Source organism: Lipotes vexillifer, unplaced genomic scaffold, assembly GCF_000442215.2.
Source record: "Lipotes vexillifer unplaced genomic scaffold, Lipotes_vexillifer_v1.1 scaffold907, whole genome shotgun sequence".
In the NCBI taxonomy this organism is placed as follows: Eukaryota; Metazoa; Chordata; class Mammalia; order Artiodactyla; family Lipotidae; genus Lipotes; species Lipotes vexillifer.
The window spans coordinates 1,415,629-1,438,290 of NW_006795956.1; positions in this window are offsets into that span (position 1 = coordinate 1,415,629).

Below are 22,662 nucleotides of genomic sequence, written 5' to 3' on the forward strand. Positions count from 1 at the left end.
GTCTGATTCCCAGCCTGCTGCTTTTCTAAACTACATTTTGTGGATTTGTTCTTAAATGTCATAAAAACTGAATAATTTCCAACAAAGCAGTGTCATAGGTATTAAATATCCTTAACAAAGTCAAGTACTTGCTTTCAAATACTTGCTACTTCTCTTTTAAAATGCTCATAGAAAGTACGGAAATACACAGTAGGAATTTCTACCTATATAGGAACAGTTTGGTTTCAAAAGCTGTTGACATCTGATTTCTGTCACATCTGTGAGATCCAGAAATCCCTAGGGCCTGAAATTTTCCAACAGTGGTACAAATGAAATAGATATTTCATTGTTTATGAAATGCTCAGTATAAATGTTGGCAGTCAGTGCTAGATTGTGGGAGACTGTATTTCCTGGTGTCTCCCCCAAACTGCCAAAATACATGACAACTCTTAATTCTCACTGCCCCCTGAGAGACAAGCAATTTACAGCCCAGAAACCAAACCCATAAGGGAACTGTTCAAAATCTAGGAGTGGGTAAGAGTATATCTCAAGTCTGGTAGGTAAGCCAAGTTTAAGTTTTGACTGCTGCTAAGACTGGGAGGATTCTGCTTGTCTATTTCCTCTGGAACCCTACACTCTACCCTGTGTCACAATCTCAATGGCCTTTCAGTACACTAATATCATCATCCACAGAAGTGCGGTAATGCCAGCCCCTTGTTTACCACTAATGCCTTCAGCATATTAAATATAAATGGTTTACGTCCAGTGAGCTCCAATATAAATTGAAAAATTTGGGGTAATAATTTTTGTATTTACATATACCGGTGAACTGTCCACAATATACAATGCATCATTAAATGAATAAATTAACAATTTCTTCAATTAACTTTTTTTTTTCAATTAACTTTTTTTTTTTTTTTTTTTTTTTTTTTTTCCTTGCGTTATGCGGGCCTCTCACTGTTGTGGCCTCTCCCATTTGCGGAGCACAGGCTCCGGACGCGCAGGCTCAGCGGCCATGGCTCACGGGCCCAGCCGCTCCGCGGCATGTGGGATCTTCCCGAAACGGGGCACGAACCCGCGTCTCCTGCATCGGCAGGCGGACTCTCAAGCACTGCGCCACCAGGGAAGCCCTCAATTAACTTTTTAATAGCAGTTTTCCAGATAATTTTGTTGCAGAGTAAAAAACTCTTCTATTTGGTCAAGCACAAAGAGAGAAATTAGGAAAAAACTGTCCTGTAGAATGGTGGAAAATGCATTATAATTCTCTGAAGAATTTTTTCACAGAATCAATTTTCATAGCATAATGGTGAAACCACCAGTTACTGATAGGATCTCATAGCAACTGGATTAACACCGCAGTCCAGATTTTTCCTAATCAACATCTGCTAGAAAATGTAAAACAGAGAAAAAGTTGATAACTGCCTAGAGTTCTGAAGTCTGCACTTAGTCCCATACACATTTCTCCCCACATTTTGTGGGAATAAGAATAGCTTGGTAGATTGAATCACAAAGCAATAACAAAATTGCTTTCTCATCTGGTCTGGCATATGAGAAAACCACAAAACAATGCCTGCTCTGACCCCGCAGGTGTGCAAGCTACATCAAAATAAAGAAACATTATTCCCCGGACTCTTTCTAGTGGTATCATCATTTGAAACATAAAGAAGTAAACAAATTCCGAATGTTGGCTTTGCTTCTGTGCTTCCCCAGCTCGGGAGCCTGAACTGGGTCAGAGAGGAGTCAGGCGAGAAAGGGTTTATAGGCCAATTTTAGCTGTCAGCTGATACACTGAAGAAAAGGAAAGGAAGAAAATAACAAGAGGCAGTGTTTCAAGGATATGAGGAAGGATATTGTTAGAAAATTCTGTTATATTTTCTTTTTAAATGTATTTTTCAATGTAAATTGGATTGTTTTGTGACTAGGAAGCCCAGGCAAGTATATATTTTTTTTTTTTATTAGAGTGAAGAAATTTTGTTTTCATTTTTCCTGCCTGTGAGTGCTTTATATATCAGATGTGGTTAGCAAACCCATGGGCTTTATTGCCTCATTTGAAAAGATGTAAAATAGCTGGCTTACATCCCTCAAAATTACCTCTTTTTACACTGGTGAACCTAACAGAATGTCAAATGAAATTCTTAAATGTAATGATTTAATTTACTTTTATGTCATGTCCATTAGGTAAAAGCCAAATTTAATATTTGATTGCTGAGAAGCCAAGAAAATCTGAGGGCCACTGTCATATAGTTCGATTACAGTTTAGCAAATGAATCTAATGTTGCTGTAGATTTTATAGATGTTCGTGTTTAGTTTCTTCATTCCTTTCTCTCGACAATTTATAGAATCTGGAGATTATAAACTGCAAGCCATCTTGTTATCATGTAAATCATATTTCTAGGTGTCATTCTTCAGTGGCTACAAATGAGATCATATTTCTAGTATATTCAAATCATGATAATAGGAGGCCACACGTGACCGCCATAAATCCTAGCCTTTCTCACAGTGCCACTGAGGATTTCTATGAGTTTCCTGGGAGATGTGTCATGTGTATGTAGCCCCACATGGTTGTCCCTCTATCAGATTTCCTTGTCACCTTGTCGATCATCCACCACATCCTCCCCATCGCAGCATCATCAACACAATGGTCCTGCTAAGGTGTAACCCTTGAATTGGTCCAAATCTATCACTAATCCCTATTGACTCTGATCTCTGACATCTCGTTGCATTTCAGTCAGTATGCTTCAGCCAAATCCCAGCAGCTAGTATCTGCCTCTGTAAGTCCGAGGGATTTTCCCCAAACCATAGGAGGCCACTAGCCCACACCTGGAGTAGTTGGAAATTCTGGAAGATTAGCACCCACCCCCCATATTTTATTATAATTCCTTTGAACAGGAGGATTTTAAAATCTCACTCAAATTCTGTCTCTTAAGCCACCAAGAACTTCTCCTTTGTCACTAAAAGAATTCTTTCCCTGGTGGCGCAGTGGTTGAGAGTCTGCCTGCCAACGCAGGGGACACGGGTTCATGCCCTGGTCCGGGTAGATCCCACATGCCGCGGAGCGGCTGGGCCCGTAAGCCATGGTCGCGGAGCCTGCGCGTCCGGAGCCTGTGCTCCGCAACACGAGAGGCCACAACAGTGAGAGGCCCGCGTACCACCCCGCACAAAAAAGAATTCTTTCTTTAATAATAAACCAAAGATTATTCTCTTCCTTTTTCTCTTTTTCTTGAAATGAAGCCATTCTGCACCCAACTTCTAATCCCTGACTCCTTCTTTCATTTTTAATGTTCTTACATACTATTTGAGGAAAAATTTGAGGAAATTTGAGGAAAAATTCAGAAGTTCTGCTCAACCTATTATATTAAAATTTTCCTTTAAATTTTTATTCTCAAGGATTTAAAAAAATTCTGGAAACTAAGACTTCAACCAGTTGTAGTCATTAAAACTGAACTAAAAATGTGAAAATATCATGAGAATCTTGCAACACAGAAAACTTGGTCTTAAGTGCCTGCTTCCACGGCCGTAGATGGACCTCTTCGGTGATTTTCCTTGCTGGGGTCCTGAGCACCATAATCTCCGTGGGGGCCTTTCCAACCGAGATTAGCCTCTCTTCTCCAGGGCTTATTTTCCCGTTTTAGAAGCTCTAAAGTCCTGTCCTTCAGCCTACTAGGAAAATCATAAAGTCACATAAAGTAATTCTGCGCGTGTGTGTGCTTATCCCTGACAGAAAGTCCTCCACTCCTTTTTAAAAGCCTTCTGTATTATTAGACATGTATTTAAGAAGTTATGTGGTGGTTTCCTCACCAGTGTCTGGTGAGTAAGTGAGTTCTTGAGTTTTGACTAAGCGGATTAGCCAGTGAGCCTTACCAGAACAGAGAAAAAGTTGACCCCAAATTCTCAGGTATGCTTCCACCTGCAGTTCCACAAAACAAACTTCTGGCTATTTTACAACAGATGTTTTTTTCTTGCGGTACGCGGGCCTCTCACTGTTGTGGTCTCTCCCATTGCGGAGCACAGGCTCCGGACCCGCAGGCTCAGCGGTCATGGCTCACGGGCCCAGCCACTCCATGGCATGTGGGATCTCCCCGGACGGGGGCACGAACCCGTGTCCCCTGCATCGGCAGGTGGACTCTCAACCACTGCGCCACCAGGGAAGCCCCTACAACAGATATTTTGATCTTTCTGCAGGACTCTCAGATATTTAAAACACTCAGATGTAGTCTTGGAGTTTCTGGTCAAATATGGATCCTTGAATGATGTTGAGCACAGTCTTCCTTATACAGTGATTTTCATCTGTGCTCTGTCCCCACCATGGTTTTATCTGTGTGAACATGAACTTGAGTCCTTAACTAACCGGGGGATGACTAGAAGGCAGGTTATTACGTTCTAATTTGGAGTATCAATCTCTACCCTCTACGAAGAAGTATAATATTTATATGTTCTATTTGCAAAGAGTAAATCTATTTTCTAATTGAGAAACAATACAGATGCTTTGTTTCAGGTATACCCTACACTATGATTTATAATAAAATTATGAAGACTTCTGGATCTAAAAGAATTATTTGTAATAAATTTGTTATTGCTAAGGCCAAGTATCTTCTCACTTGCAGTTCTCCGGTCTGCCAGCAGGCTGCAGCAGAGGGCTAGCTTTAGTTTCAAATTAGCCTGCTAAAAGACTTAAAATTCTTTCTTTCTCCCTTCCTTCCTCTGCCTTTCTTCCTTTCCTGACTCTACTTCTCTCTCCTCCACTATCTCTCCTTCCTCTCTTTCTTTCTATCTTCCCTCCCTTTCTTCTTCTTTCTCTTTCTTACATCAGGAGCCTGATAACGGGGTTATTTTTGTAAGTGGAGGAGTGAAATATATATGTCAACATTTCATTTTAAATAATGTCAATGATCTCCTCTTTCTAATATTTTAAAAATATTATGATGGAGACTGCAGTAATAATAATAGAAAATAATGAACGTTCAGTTTGAGTAACAAAGATAATAATAGCAAAAACCAACTTTGGTTTAAAGTATACAAATTATTAAGATTGTATTCCACTCCCATAGCATATGCAAATGACCTCCTTTTTTGCTACTACATTTGGAAATGTGGAAGCAGGGAAAAGGCGTTTCAATCATAGCTCTCATCAGTTATTCACTGTATCCAGGCCTCGCGATTGTGTTTCTTTCTTTAATGTGATAGTAAGCAATAATCTCACAGCTGTGCTTTATAGAGTGAACTATATAAGCATCTATATTGAGATTTCATACACACATAACATAAAAGGAAGAGAAAAGCATCAAGAATAGTGCTTGGCCCACTGCAAAACCGTACAAAAGAACTAATGAATCTCTCTCAGAATGGTTTTGTCGAGTGACCAGCTGTAAGACTGGATTTGTATTCCGCAACGGAATCACCATTCCAAACAAATAATTATTTCAAGGTATAACACTACTCTCCCTCTGAGGCACTAATACCTTTAATTGTACACTATTGGTCACTGGGCTGAACTAAAAGAGAATCCTAAGCCAAAATTTGTCTTCTTTTCAGTTTGCTCATTCGCTCCATCTGCTTAAAAGCATTTACCCAAATACTCCCAAACAATGTTGCTCACAGATGAAATATGATAGGTGCTGACTTTTTGCTATGGTATCTGAAGCTGAGTGTTTATAGTCAAGTGGAAACTGTTTTAATCTATAGTTTAAATCACAAAAGTGTCATTCTTTGGCCACCCTAAAGTATTCTGTCATAGAAGTTTCTTGGCAGTAGTTTTGGGTATATAACACTGAAGTTTACTCCACATTCAGTCCACAAATATTTATTGAGCTTTTATCACTGACATGCATTAACCAGAATGGCTCTAGTCTGTGCTTACATGGGGCTTAGAATGGAGAAGGAGGGATGGAGTGGGAGGTTAGGGTTAGCAGATGCAAACTATTATATGTGGAATGGATAAACGACAAGGTCCCACTATATAGCCCAGGGAACTATATTCAATATCCTGTGACAAACCATAATGGAAAAGAATATAAAAAAGATTGTATACATACGTAAAACTGAATCCCTTTGCTGTGCGGCAGAAATTAACACACCATTGTAAATCAACTTTACTTCAATAAAAAAATAAAACAATTACAATTGTGTTAAGTGCTATGAAAGTGGAGGATGTTGTTCTTACATGAGAACATAGAAGGAACGTGGTCTGGGGCTGGGGAAATGGCATAGGGAAGCTTCCCTCTGTGACAGATAGGAAAATTCATTAGCCTCAGACGGGAGTTTAGAGTGAGGTTTGATTATTGTCTTTAACTTGTAATTAAATGGAGGAAAGTGTAATTAAGCATGAAACAAAACCTTAAGTAATATAGCATGTTAATTTACTGTACGTAGCAATCATTGCAGTAAGTGGTAATACAAATAGAGCTGCATTTGAATGGTGATAGGTTGAATTCTATGAAAAAAGGTTTATCATTTGTAGGGCAAACCCACCAAAGATGACCATTACTGCTCACAAAAAGAGAGACTGCATCTCTTAACCAATATGGCTCTTTATCTACAGGTTAGAACTTTATCTTTTAAGTCTTATTGGAACATATGGATTATAAAAGCACACAGCAAAATCACACTTTGATATAAAATATCATATTTTAAGAGAATCCATCTATCTTGTACATTTTTTTCACATAATTTTCTTTTTTCTCTCAATGTTTTAAAACCCATATTCTGATATCAGTTTTAAATCTTGTGCTATTTTTCATCGCAAAGTATATTTACATATTCTTCATTCACAAGTAGAGTGAATTAATGTACTAACTTGAAATGAAGCTGATATCATACTTATGAAGAGATGAAAATTAGGAGGTTGCATAGCAATAGGTGGTTTAAATATCTTTGTTAATAGAAAAAAGAGGAGGAGTAGCATAACACTAACAAATATTAATGAGTTCAGGTATTATAAACATAAAATGAATATAAAAATACATGAGATAGTTGAATAGATAGTTCAATAGAATAGCATAGATCACTCTGGTAAAGGAGCCTGTAGGAAATAATGAATTATAAAAAAATACCCAGACCATTATCCTGAAAAGAAATGCTGGAAGCAGAGAGATAAATACAAATAAAATTAAAATAGCAGTTCAGTTACACCATAGTAGAACAGCAATAGAGACTTTTTTTCGGCAACCTTTTGTAATGGATACTTTGAAAAGTCAGGAGAGAATATTAGGACAATATAGAAATGAGTAAAACCAAGTGATTAACACTAGATAAAAATAACGTTTAAACACAAAATAATAATAAAAATGCATAAAGAATATAAACACGAAGGTCAAAGCTATTGTGCTTTTTTGTCAGATAAGCCACATGGCAAAAATACAAAAGCATCTAAAATGAGGAAAAAATGAACTGATAAATGTGAAACATGAACTGATGACATAGGTTTATTCCAAGATATAGAAACTCTTGTTTAGAATTTTAAGAATAAAGTTTATATCATTTGATTAAATAATAAAAATAGCATTAACGTCATTGACAAGGCAAAGAAGATTTTTAGGTCGCTGTGCCTTCTAATACTTTGGGTTGTCTGTGTTAGAAAGAACCAGTTTTGCCAGTCAAATCTTCCCACGTCTTACCCCAGCACCCTCTCACCTGCCTGGGGTAGGAAACTAAATGAACTTTACTGGCAGATACAGCTTGAAAATGGCCACTTTTGTCCCTTGTCCCTTTAATGTCCAAATAAGCCTGCAATACAGGTTTTTTTTTTTTTCCCTCGTGACAAGCTTCAACACCTTATATTCTAGAATTTATGCTCCAGATGAGGAAAAAGAGACATTACTTTGTTACCTGTAGTCTTATTTTACCTATGGTTACAATTAGGTCCAAGGGTCTTCTGAAAGGTTGTTTGTTTAACAAAGATATTCTAACTCAATTATCTGGGAATAAAAGGAACAAAAGAAATCCATTATGCAAATGTCAGCAAACGAAGGAGACAAAATTTCTGGAGTTTCCAAACCAACTTATAATTAATATCAAACATCCCCTTGCATGTATTTAATATTATAATCTCTAAAAGGTGAGAACAATTGGAAAAAATAGAAGATATAATAGGGCATAAAAAAAGGTTAGAGCGTACCATGCGATTCAGGCCATATTCACCATGATAATACAGCCACAACTTATCAGGTAGATTGTGGAAACTAGTCATAAAATGTCCATTGCACTTAAAAATACCTGCTTTATTGAATAGATAAAAACAAATACATGAAAATATCATTTTATCTATGGATTGACCCTCGTCCCTTAAAATCCTGGTGGTAAAACTTCTCCAAAGGATTTGTTAAGGGTTTTACTCCACTTTATGGTGTGAAAAGGAATGAAATAACCTCTGCAAAGTTAGAAATTTCAGAGTCATAGATGGAAAATTGAAGACAAAAATGTATTCAATTTGGGACAGATTGGGCTCTTCACAGAGCTCAATATTATTCCTTCAAAACCTTTGTTGAAACTCATTGGTCAACAATCATCAACACTTTCCAAAGCATGGGATTGCATGCTTAGGTGCATTATATATACATTATCTATGTATCTATCTATCATCTATCTCTATATTATAAACATATGTATACATATACATGTATTAAATACTGTGTTATGTATATAGTAAATAATATTATGTCATATTCTATATAACTATATATTAGTAATTTTAAAATAATGTTTGTTTTCCAAACTTGTGAAATCAACAAGATGGGATATATAGTATATAATATTAAATATTGTATAATTATATAGTATACACATGTATTATATTATGTAAATATATATATACACATGTAGTGTATGCATGTAGTATAATATATACATGTAGTATTTGTATACTTTTTTTTTTTTTTTTTGGCCGTACGCGGGCCTCTCACTGTTGTGGCCTCTCCCGTTGCGGAGCACAGGCTCCAGACGCGCAGGCTCAGTAATTGTGGCTCACGGGCCCCGTTGCTCCACGGCATGCGGGATCCTCCCAGACCAGGGCTCGAACCTGTGTTGTCTGCATTGGCAGGCAGACTCTCAACCACTGCGCCACCAGGGAAGCCCTGTATACATTTTTTAATAATTGTGTAGGCTGGCAGGGGAGTGACACCTATGGGGTTGTAAATATATATACATGTAATATAATATGCATATGTAGTATATTTTGCAAATATACATATCTTTACATTGTACATATTATATTTATAAATTGTAGGTGGCAGATCTGGGAAATTTTATTTTATTTACTATTTTACAATTAAAATAGGTGAATTTTATTGTAGGTAAATTATACCTCAGTAAAGTTGATTTTAGAGAATATTATCCTGAAACTATTCATTTAGACTCAATCAGCTCCATTAATTTTCTTCCTTCTCTTTTTAGCTGATGGTATTGTAGCTACCTCATAATTCTCAAAAAACACATTTGAAAAATGGTAGACAGAAATGCAATTGATATTCCAATAATTCCATTTTTCTACTTTTAAAAAGCTATGATCATTCATTGACCCAAAAGGATGTTTTAATAATTCTTGTCTGTGGTTCTCAAAAGTTGACAACAGGAAAATGTACTTTATTCCCTATTGCCCTCAAATGTAAAAAACCAAAAATAATAAATAAGTATTGAACTCAATCATTGGATAAAGTACAAGTAAATTACATTCATTAAAACAGTAGAAAATTTCAGTGTTATACGCAAGAGAAAAATATAAGTGGAATACTGTCGATTTGAGCATACACCGATACTTTTTTCTTGAAGAAAAACCCAGAAGTGTAAGGGTTTCTTTTGTGTTTTTTTGGTAATAACATGTGTTGGACAAAAATGATACTAGCCTGGCACAGTTTTCATGGCCTTTTAGGTGATTGTCTTCTGTAAAGCTTCAATGTTGGCTCGATTTTATCCAGGATAATATTTTTAGAATTCTGAAAGGTATATAAAAATCAAAGGAAACTCATATGTCTCAACTGAAAGGTTGAATTAACTTCTCTAATAGTTCTTAGTTTCAGTCACATTTAATCTATAAATATGGACTGGGAAATTTTATTTGAAAATAATCCCATTGAGTCGTGGGTCTTTGCCTTATATTCTATCTTCAAGTGATATTAATGGGATCTGAGTTCTGTTTCAACCCAATCACTCCTAGTTGTAAATGTGACACTTTTGCTCACTCAAATGATGAAGTGAATGCCTCTGTTTTCAATTTGTTAATCTCTTTTGTTTACGCTTTTGTGTTGTCTTATATTTTCTTCACTAATTGGTATTTACTGTTGGTTTTTTTTTTTTTTTCAAAATCCAGCTCAAATGTCCCGCACCTAGGGCTCTTTTTGTTTCCCTTAATGAATGCTCTTCCCTGTTTTATTCAGCTCCTCTTCATCTCGTAGGTCAAGGAGAAATTCCTGCCTGAGGGTTCTAGGGATTTGCTGGGCACAGGATACCTGACACGGGTCAGATGAGGTTGACAGCAGTTGATTAGTGGCACATACTCACAGCCCCCGGGGGAAGGACAAGGCACACCATACAAGGTCACAAGGGGGTTGCACTTGAGGAAAGAGCGGACCTGCAGAGGCTGTGGAGGTGGATGTGCTTGGCTTGTTTGAACAATTCTGTGGTCTGGCAGGGACACAAGACTGTGAGGTTGAGGGCCAGGGGGAGAGCAGCTTGCCCTGTGGCTAGTGGGTGCAGTCTTTCCTGCTGGGTGAGGGGCAACTCTGAGAAGAACATATCATGGTTGGGTCTTTGGGGGCCCTGTCAGGTTCAAAGCTGTCGAAGAAACACTTGAAATTTTAGGTCTTGCTGACTTGATCATTGACTTAATCACTGACCTAATCATTCCATTTAAAAATTTAATTTCATACTTTGTGATTCTAATGCGTCCCATAAAATCTGGCACATGATGCTATTTTGCCTTGCAGTTGTTTGCTGGCAGTTTTGTTAATTTGACTTAGTCTCTCAATTAGATTGTAAAACTGGAAGACAGAGACAGTATATTTTTTCTTATGACTTTTCCACATCCAAAAAAACCCTCTAATCTTTCACATACACTTTATGTGTGTGTGCATATTGCATATTTTCTGGGCCTGCTGTAACAAATTACCACAACTAGATGGCTTAAAACAGCGGAAATTTATCCTCTCAGCCTTCTGGAGGCCAAATGTCTGAAATCAAGGTGTTCCAGGGCCAAGTTCCCTCTGAAGGCTCTGGAGAAAAAAACCTTTCTTTGCTTTTTCTAGCGTCCGGCCATTGCCAGCCATGCTTGGTATTCCTCACCTTGTTGCAGCGTTACTCCGCTCTCTGCCTCTGTTTTCACATGGTCTTCTTCAATCTTTGTGTGTCTCTGCATCTCCTTCTCCTTATGAGGACAGCAGTCATTGGATTCAGGGACCACCTTAATCCAGTATGATCTCATCTTAACTTGATTACATCTTTATTATTTTCAAATTATGTCTCAGTTACAGGTCCTGGGGATGAGGACTTCAGTGTGCCTTTTTGAGGGACACAATTCAACTCACAACACATACAGTTAGAAAATATATGTATGTTGTGTGTGCATTTACACATTCCAGAGAAGTTCCTATAGATGGCTTGTCCAAGATGATAAGAAGAGGCACAGGTGCCAGCAGGAAAAGACCTCAGCCCTGGGATTCCCAGCCAAGTTCTTATTGTTAATGGCTGAAAATGAATAACGTGTAGCAGTGTGCCTTGGTGCCCAATTTTCTTCTCAGACATTGTAACATCTACTAAATGCTTATGATATCCTTTATGAGGTTAAAGGACTGTCTCAATGCAAGCCAACTCTTTAGAAGAAGTAACTATAGTTCATACGAACTGATAGGAAAAGAGGGACAGAAATCTCTGTGCTGGCTTTAGCTTGTGGTTTTGCCTCTAGCAAAAGACATATGACATATGAGGTTGGAACAAATGGCTATTTCCCCCTTATGATTGAACAAGCCACAGAATGGGGCTTGAAGCTTTCTTGGCATTTTCTGATACCTCTTCCCTTTCTATCAATTCATAGTTAATCACAATTGGCAGAGTCGGCGGTCCTGCTGTGGGTGAAAATTTGTGTGGTTTCTTTACATCAGTGATTTTGTATTTCCTCCAAGGTCAGGGGAACAAGCTGCATTAATCTCTCCCCTTCTCCATTATGGAGGAAATCTCTAAGACCCAGGGGTTTTCATCAGCACCGTGTGAGAGACGGTGCTCCCTTAGGCTGGCTGACTGAGCAAAGTTAAAGGCAAAATGAACATGGAAGGGTCAAAGAGCAATTTACTGTTGTAGGCTCAGCAACTGCAGCACCACATTTAGTAAAATATCGTCCGTTAATTCTCCTTCTCAAAGATTGATTTTTTGAGATACGACGGAAAGACTGAACCCAGAGAAGCCACATTGCCTCTGTCAGTTGACCTAACCTAGCCACTGAGAAAGATTTCCATATACATCTGTTATATGATCATTGGAATTGGGCAAGGATTAGGATGGAACCCACTATGATGAATTAAAAAGAATAGTTGCTAAGAGTTTTTGGCTTTTGCTGTATTTCCAAAGGCAAAGAAGGATATTCCAGATCAATGTCATTGATAAGTATGTGGAGTTGTTTGGAAGCTGGCAATATTATTTAGTAACTTAGCTGATGGTGGTGTTGGACATATTTGATAACTCTCATAAAGTTGGAGTGTGTGACAGGAAATTAGAATATCAGGTCAAAGATAAAGGGTTTCCTTAAATGGCTGGCCTCCAGCTTTTCCCATTGGCCGTGGTCAAGTCAGTGTCGGTAATAAATGCTATTGAAGCTTAACTCACATGATCTCTCCTGTTCTATACTCCTTGGCATCACTGCCTAGATTCCCATAAATGAGAAATCCCAGACTAGGAAAAGCAGAGAATCACTCTTCTGGCATCCTAAGTAAGAGAGAAGGGTAATCTAGGCCCCCTGACATTGTTACTGCTGTGTCCTACGGTAACAAGGACCATAGGGGGAGAGTGTGGGGTTTCAGCACCCCGGCTCTGAAGGTACTCTGATGGAGTCAAATCTCTTTTCAGCAACTTGCTAGCCCTGTGAATGGGAATGTGTCTTTGAGAACTCTGTGTCTAGTCATCTGATGGGAATAATAGAGAGTTGTCAGATTTAGCAATTAAAAATACAGAATACTCTGTTGAATCTGAATTCATGTAAACAATGAATTTTTTAGTGCATGTCTCAGATATTGCACGATATGTTAGTTTCAAATTTAGCAAGTATCCTTGATAGGATACTAGGATAATAGGTGCATCTACCTCATAAGCTTCTTACTAGGTTAAATGTGATGATGACTGAAAAGCATTTAGCATGATGCCTATTCTTAGTACATTCCAGTTATTATTATTTCTAATTGCAACTACCATTTAATGTTCGATGTTATGTTGGGCATTTTTATATCACATCATAGAACTTCACAACAACTCTGCCAGATGAGGGTTAACAGCCCTAATTTATAATGAGAGAAACACGGATCAGAAAGTTTGAAATTGGCACAGCTAGTCTATGTCTAGTTCAGGAGCTGGGATCATTCAAGTATATCACATTACCTTGCTTTAGATTTCAGCCTAAAAGATTCTGAATTTCACACCGATGCGTAGTGTTACGGCTTCATGGGATACAGTTTATTGTAAGTTGTTTCGTATCTTTAAAGCCTCACTGCTCCTCCTCCTTTCCCTGAATGGCAATACAAGAGCATAACTGAAGGGAGAGAGAGTTCTACCCAGGAAATGCAACCACTGCTTCTGAAATCACCTATTATGGTCTCTGTCCCTCCTATGAATTAAAAACAGGGGAAAAGATGGGGACCAATAACCTACAGTGTAATCGTTAACATTTTAGGTTTGCATCATTAGCTATTCTACTTGCTAAGAGAAAAATATTCATTGACTGTTTTGTGAACCAAAATAGATGGTCTTATCATTTCAGATGTAGATGCATATTTGAGAAATGTTTATAAGTTATACAGGGAGACTGTGGAGTTTGGACAAAAGGGATAAAAATGATTCTTGATAAGAGCCTCCTGCTGGTGTTCCTGGCAGGGTGGTGCTGCGGCACAGGTGAAGGAGCTGCTCGAAACAGGGCTTGGTACTGACAGGACACTAGGCTACTCGGTTGCTTTAATGAAAGGGGCTTCAAATCTTAATTCACTTACTGTGAGATAACTGAGTGCTCATATCTGAAAAAGTACTACTGCAGTCAGCAAAAAGATGCCATTACCTACAAGCTTTCCTGTAAAGGGCTTGAGTCATCTGTGGAGACAAATTCCTTTTCATTCCTGTGATGATTAATATGGAGACTAATGTCAGGGTGACTGGGGGAAGGTTTCACTCATGCTGACTGAAGCCTACTTCTTCTAAGAATAAGGGTGGGACCACATGCCAGATTTGGCAAAGAAGAGGGCATTGTTTGGAGGGGTACCAAAGCGGGTATGCGCGAAATCACATCTGATTATGCCATGCAGTATGCTGAGTTACGCGTAGGGATGACTGAAGTTCAGAACCTGAATTTCCACATGTAGTTTGTATAATGACACTCAGGGCTGGAGTCTTATCTTCCTCCTGGGTCATTCACTACTTTGTTAACTTTTCAGAATCTTCTCTTTCCAGCCAGACTGTGAGCCTTTTTTTGGTCTAACTGCTGTGATTCCTAATATCTTCTGCATGCCCACAGCACCTGCCATAGTGAAAGGCACAAAGTAATTTCCCATTAAATTCAGATTCATTAATAGAATGAGGTATCTTTGAATCAATCCCCTATGGATCTTTCTTTGCATGGAGCTTCACAGAAAGTTATTTCTGTTGTGATTGGTAGTCTAAGTATTTTCTAAGGATGGAATGTGGCTGATAGAAGGTAAACCATCTGTAAAATATGACAGTAGACTTTGGGGAGTGCTTGAGTTCTCTTTGTAATGCAATGTTTGTTAATATTGCCACCACTCCTCTCTCCTAGCCCTGATCATCCCTGATATTTCTGGGCCAAGAACAAGAGTACAAATAGAAATGGATATATACAATTTGCTAAATATTTAAAATTAACAAATCAAGCTAAAATATAGTTGAATACATTATATGCTACTCTCATTTCTTGATAGATATAACTATATAACAAGAAATTATACTTAATGTAAAGGTACGGTTTTATGATTAAAAGCTGGCAAAATATTATAGATGATTCATTTAAGTAATTATTATGCATGTCTGGGTATTCTGTCAATGGGCTAGTGTATCAATTTGGCTTCTCTGGAACCAGAAGCTGAGGCAGAACTAAGAATGCCAGGGATAGATTGTGGAGTGATGCTCATGGAAGCTAAATCAACAGGGAGCAGAACTGGGAAGGTAAGGATTTCGGAAAGCAATGCAGATCTATTATCTGTGAAAGGAAATTGGGAAGGAGGCAGAATTGGGTAGGAAGAACCCCAGACTATGAACTAGACCTGACAGTCTCAGCCCACTCAACAGAAAACGCTGGAAGCAAAAATTCCCCATGAGGAAAATCCTGCACTGGACTGAAATGGCCAGGCCCTAAGATCTTCATTCAGCTTCATTATTGGCTGGTGGCTGTCTGGCAAGAACTTGAAAACTGAGGTTGATCTTGAAGGTTCTAAAGCTGAAAGCTGTCAGCTAACGCCTGTGGGATAGCTGGTCTATCCCAGCTGTGTCCCTCCAACGGTTGCCACAGTGGAGACCTCATTCTGCGCAGATCCAATTTTCCATGTAGGTTTGAGAAGCAGCTCCTCCAGGATTCCAGTGGGCTTCTCTTCCTGAGAAGAACCTCAAAAGAGGGAGATTAGTGAAATGACCCAGAGCTCTTGTGCCCCTACTGCAATTGGTCTTGGGTCTCCGACAGGTACTCATTGTCTCCCTACGGGCTATATGTTCTAAATTCCCCTGTCCTCCAGCTGTCACCATTGCAGATCTGAAAGGTCTGAGATCCTAGAAACCTTATGTTTCTTAGGCTGAGGTTGCCTCCCTTGTCCATTCACAGTCACAGGTGAGTAAGTGAGTACCTAGAGGCACTCTGGTTCCATACATATTGCTCCCTGGGTTCCGTACATATTACCTGGGTTCCATACATATTCCTCCCTGCTTCATTGTGTAACAGCAGCCCTGACTCCTCCTGATGATCAGGGAAAATACTACCCCAAGATGATGACTCCTCTTCTTGCCTACTAGTTCCCAGACACACGAAGTCCAAAGTGCCAGGTGGCTGCTGTAGCTTGTTCTTCCATGAAACCCTTGACATGTCTTCTGATAAGAGTGCTTCCACCCTTATGGGAACCAGGACCTTTCTATAAAGTCCAGCGGTGTGGAAATAGGAAGAAAAGTGTCTTCCAGTGGGTAATTGGGAATGAAAGTAAATGGGGTCACTCCAGCTTCCTCTCCTTGTTTCCTGACCCATCTACTCTTTATACTGGGGACATAGCATGAATCTGAAGAAAGTAAACAACCTGAAAAAACTCGGCAAAAAAATTCAAACAGAAACTTTATCAGAGAAGCTATGTCAGTGGCAAATAAACATATGAAAAGATGTTCAACATCATTAGTTATTGGAAAAACACAAACTAGAACCACAATTATATTCTATTAAACATCTTGAGACTAGATGGACAAACAGCACAACTGACAATATCAAGTGCTTGCAAAGATGTGGAGCAACTGGAACTCTTGTACATATCTCATGGGAATGCAAAATGGCACAGCTATTTGGGAAGCTGATTTTCAACTTTTGACAATTTCTTATAAACTTAAACATGCACTTACCATATGATCCAGCAATCCCATTCCTAGATATTTATCCAAGAGGAACAAAAATTTATGTTTATACAAAAGTTTTACATGTTTATAGTAGCTTTTTTCATAACTGATTTCACCTGGTGAATGAATAAACAAACTGTGGCTCATACATACATTGGAATACTACTCTGCAATTAAAATAAACTATTGATACAACCAACAACATATATAAATCTCAACTGTATTATTCTAAGTGAAAGAAGCTGGACTTAAAATGTTACAAATCATTTCATTTCTATGGCCTTCTAGAAGAAAAAAAATTAGAGACATAAAAAAGATCAGTGATTACCAGAAGGTGGGGATGGTGAAAGTGGTTGACCAGAAAGGGGAAGCTTATGGGAATTTTGGGGGCTGAGGGTTGATGGAAACGTCTGTATCTTGTTTGTGGAAGTGGTTAGAGGACTCTATGTATTTGTCAAAACTCAACTCTACTTCAAAAAGAGTGAATTTTACTGTGTGAAAAATTAAAGAGAAAAAATAAATGAACAATTGTGAACCTCGAATGGGTCTTTAATGCAGTCAGGCAATTATACTACATTTTCCTGGTTCATACACATTCTTTCCTTAATATTATTTCTTCCCCTGACCCCCGTCCTCACACTTCCAGCACCTTCTCTTCTATTTTTACACTCTACAGATGACCTTGATTTCTATTCATTTGAGAAAATTGAAACAGTTGGAGGAGAAATTTCATGAACTCTCATCATCACATCTTCTTCCATATAATACACCCTCCTTCCTGTTACTACCTCTGCTTATTTCTAAAACCAATAAAGCATCAGATCCTGTACCCTCTCTCTTACTTTAAAGTATCAGTTCAACAATGTTTATCTCCCTCTCCTATAATCTCAGTTTTCTGGCATTCCACTTGGCCTTTTCAATCAGCATACAAACATGTCATTTTCCCATATTAAATATTTTCTCTTAAACTCATTGCCCTGTTCAGTTGTCACCCCATTTCTCTGCTTCCCTTTATGGCAAAGCTCCTAGAAAGTGTCACCCACTTCCATTTTCCTCTATCTCTACTCTTCCATTCCTGAATGTCTCCTCTCCACTCAGGCTTTGGAACCTATCACTATACTGGGAGTTGCTCTTATCAAAGTCATAGGTCACCTCCACATTGTGGAATCCAAAGGACTTTTCAGTACTCATTTTCCTTGATTTACCAGGAGCTTTTGACATACGGCTGCACACTCTCTTGTCTTTGAAATGTTTTCTTCACTTGATTTGCACAGCACATGCTTCTGGTTTGCTTCCTATTACACTGACAGCTCCTTTTCAGTCTCTTTAGCTGGTTTCTCCTTTTCTCTCAGAACTCTTAATTTTGGAATGACTTAGTCCTTGAACCTTCCCTTTGATTTACCTAAACATACTCCTTTGGAAATCTTATCCAGTCACATATGCATGCTGCCCACTTCCGAATTTATATTTAAACACTGGACCTCACCACTGAACTCTGACATAAACTATCCTCTTCAATCCGTCTTTTTCGCTTGAGTATCTAGTGAACATCTTCAACTTAATAATCACAAAGTGAACATCAAAACTTCCCTTACAACTTGCTCTTACTAGTTAACGGCAACTTCGTCTTCTTAGTTGCTCAGGCCCCAAACTTTTCTTTTCTTTTTTTTCTTTTTTTTGACTCCTGTTTATTTTATACTGCAGTTCCAATTTGCCAGAATAACCTTTTGGTTCAAACTTCAAAAATATATTCAGGAAGCAAATGTTTCTTACCTTGTCCAAAACCATACCTCTCACCGGGTTATTGCAAAAGCCTCATAACCCCATCTGACTTTTGTCCCCTACCCCAGCTCCATGGTCTAATATCAGCTGGGGTAGACTGAAAAAATTGCTGAATGCTCTTTCTCTCCTATCAAGATATAAAGTCTATTTTTGTACTTCTTGAAACTGGAATAGCTGTGAGACTTGCTCTGCCCAGTGGGACATACTAACGTGATGCAAGCAGAGATGTGAAAAGTATGTGTGCATTTATTTGGACTTGCCCTTTTTCTGCTCTTCGAAACCCTTGTAGTCACAATGAGGTGAAGGATCCCAGGCTAGCCTGATGAATGATGGGATGCAGGTGGTCCAGTTGCTCTATCTTCCAGGGTGACAACTATGTAACCTCCAAAAGCCAAGTCACATCCCTGACCAGCAGCTGACCACAGACATCAATGAACCTGAGACCAGTAGAAGCACAGACCAGCTTAGCCCAATCCTGCTCAAATTGCTGACCCTCCAAATCATGATCTGAAAAAGTGTTTATTGATTTAAGCCAATAAGTTTGGAGTAGTTTGTTATTCATTAAATCCTACCTGAAACATTAATACTTAAATTTTTTAAAGTTCTAAGTTAGATCTTGTCATTTCTCTGTTCAAAATCCTGTAAAACCAGAGTCCTTACAATAGCCTGCAAGGCTGTGCATATTCTGGTGCCCTCTTTCCCTCTCTGACCTCAGGTCCACCAGCCACATTGTTGATATTGCTCAAACTCAGGGGACACACTCCACCTTAGAGCCTTTGCACTGGTTCTTTCCTCTGCCTAAAGTGTTCTACTGTCCCTTTGACTAAATCCTTCACCTTCATCAAATCTTTGCTCACCTCATAAACATTTTACTAAAAATGATGCCCTCACTAGAGCTCCAATATACTTACCACGATTTTTTTTTCATCCATGGAAGTGATGTACTAGGTGCTTTACTTATTCATGATGTTTGTTGTCTAACCCCTTCACACTATGATGAGATACTTACATCTAAGGATTTTTGTCTGTTATGTTTACTGTTGATTTCCCAGCACATACAACAATTTCTGGCACAGATTAAGTCCAAAACAAATATTTATTGATGAATGAATTATGGAGAACACGGGGACTGAGGTAACAGGAGTAGTCTACTTTTTAAAGGAGCTTTGATTTGAAGAGGAAAGAAATCTTCCTATCCTTTTGAGTTTAGAGAGTTAAAATATTTTATTCCTTGCTAGTTTTTGCGTGTATGTGTGTGTACGTGTGTGTAATAACATGCAGAGCTATAAGACAAAGCCTATTAGTATTGGGACAGGAAGTGCTCTCTTCTAGTTATCAGAACTATTCTATCTGAGTGAAAAGAGAAGTAAGTAAACATCAGTGCTTTTGAACTGTGAAAAATGAATGAGTGTTTCAAAAGGTCAGACACTGATTATCTTTCAAATATTCTCTTCTCTCTAAAAAATGCCATATTTATATGGTGTTATCCTTTGCACTGTGTGACCTCCAGTCTGGTCAGAGACAGGTACAGTATTCTATAATTCAGTGTTTCATAAGTCAGAGTGAAATGGTCTTTTTTACAAAATGAAGTTTGAAAGTAAAATTGTGCTTTGTTACTAGTCTTAATTCTTAGTAAACAGACCTTTAATCTTTTTGATACTTTGAGTATATTATCTTTCATGGATGTTGCAAAGGTCAGGGAAGACAATTTCCTTTTTACACAGATCCCTTTCGAACATCTCGTATTTGATTTGTTTGAAGATGAGCATTTTAATGCTTTCCTCTCCCTTTTCCTTCATGGCTAATGGGGAAAAAAAGGCATACCCTTTACTCTGATGCTTGACGTGTTTAAATTTTTTTTTCATCATAATGACATTCACATTCTGAATCACTTAAAAATGGTTACCTAGACTCTAGACTCATTAGCATACTGGTCTCAGGACGAACTGCCATGTTACAAAAACTCTTGACTGACACTAGGCATAAAAATAAGGACAAAATTTAGTTTAAACTAGTAGTGAGGTGTGTGAGAGCAATATTTCACTCACTCACTCATTCATCCATTTATCCAACAACAAATTGTACTGTACTTACTGTCACCCAGCCTCCTTGCTAGAATATGGACAATAGAACTAAATGTCATACATAAGCCTTTTCTTAAAAATGGTAGTTTAGTAGTGGAAGCAGACACATAAACATGATATGTGCTATAAAAGGGGTCCCTATGCAAATGCTCCTCTATATTTTCCTTTACCAAATGACCAATTTGAGCAAATTTTTCATTTCATCAATTAATTGCTTCAGTATTGTGTAGACTAACCTTAGTGGGTCTAACATCAGAAACCTCTCTTTTTTTCTGCTGTTTGGCTAAAGGTAACATGGGGTATCTTCAATTGGAAGGTCCAGGAACATAAATCACCCATGGTCCAATTTTGCTTTCTGTCTCTGCAGGGAGAAACAGCATGAGTTGCACTGGGAAGAGAACCTGACTCCATTGCTTGCATGTGTGGGCAGAATATAAATTCATATACAAAAGCCCACCGTGGACTTTCTTCCATGTGTTTGTAATAATCTGAACTCCTGCCAGAGTGTCTGAGATTTGGGATCATTATGTTGTCCTAACTTAAAAAATTTGTTTTGAAAACTCTTTTCTTCATTTATTTGATTTTCCTTTTATGTGTGATGTGGGCTTTTATTCAGTATCTTAGCATCTGCTGTTACAGACACAACATTGAAAGCTATAGGTTTAATTTTTAGTTTCTTTATGCTTGAAAACCCAGTTGAGTATTGACCATTAATGGGACAGGGCTCAGGTGGTATTATTGTCAGTCTTCCAATTTGAGCAGAAGGATACCCAAAGAAACAAATACCTAGTAGGAGTATATTTACTGCTGTATAGGGGTTGTAGAAGAAAATACACTGAATTCCTTAAAGATGGCATTTATCTTCATGGACAAAGGATTAGAAAACCATATATCTCTGCCATTTAGAAAGACGAGAGAATGTTAGAAAACATAATGATTTCATGAGAAAGCTTTAAATTATTTTTATCCTGTATAAATCATTAAAATCTAGTTTTACATATCAATTTGTATGTAGATTGAATTGCAGACTTCATATTAGAAATTATGAAAATGTAAAAATAGGGTCAAAGTGTGATATAAACACTTTCAAAAAGAAGGATATATTCAGATGTGAATGTAAGGCACAAATAAAATATACAGGTAAGCGGAAGGTTTTTCACTTAAAATGATCATTTGGTAAGGATAATGAGATAATGTATATGCTAGACTGAGGAAAAAGAGGAGTTGATTTTACCTTACAGTTTAAGAATGTAAAGATTACACATACATACATGAATGTATAAAAGTTATGTACAGAGATAGAAAGAAGTCCTTACAGAAATTTGGTAGTATTACCAAGATAAACTATACAAATAGGAAATAAACATGCTGATAGCATACTTAATCCAGAAAGAGAAAGTAGGTGTGACCTCAAATGAATAGTTTACAAAAAATTATGAGATTAGTATCTGACTTCATGGGAAGTGTTAATTTCCCTGATATGAACTGGACAGTGATACATTTTTGAGGTATGTTTCAAAGAGCAAAACATAGAAGAATTCATTAGACTATTTTGGCCACAAGCTATCAATACTTTTACCTTGGACAAGTCTCTCTGCTTGTCTTTACCTGACTTGCAGGAGCATTGGGAACCCACTCACCTGGTTGATGCACTGGAATAAGTGAAACTGTGTAAGAGAAACTTGATTCCTCTTCGAGATACATTTCTTTATCAAACTCTCAAAGAATGAAGAAATATAATGTCCCATGGATTATCTGAAGGAAATCATCAATAATTAATATTTCTATAGCATTTTATGGTTTACAAAGCATTATCACTTTTATATATCTGGTCTCTGTGTCCTCTCTTTCTTCAAGTTTATATTCATAGGTGACATCCAAAATATTCAAATAATTCGTTGAGCATAGTTACTGACACATTAGAATAGATGTAGACCTTAATGATGTTATAGCTATACCAAACCAGCACTGAGTTTCTTTTATAATTATCTTTTAAAGTAATTCTGTGATTATCTTGCCATATTACTATTCATTTAAAAGT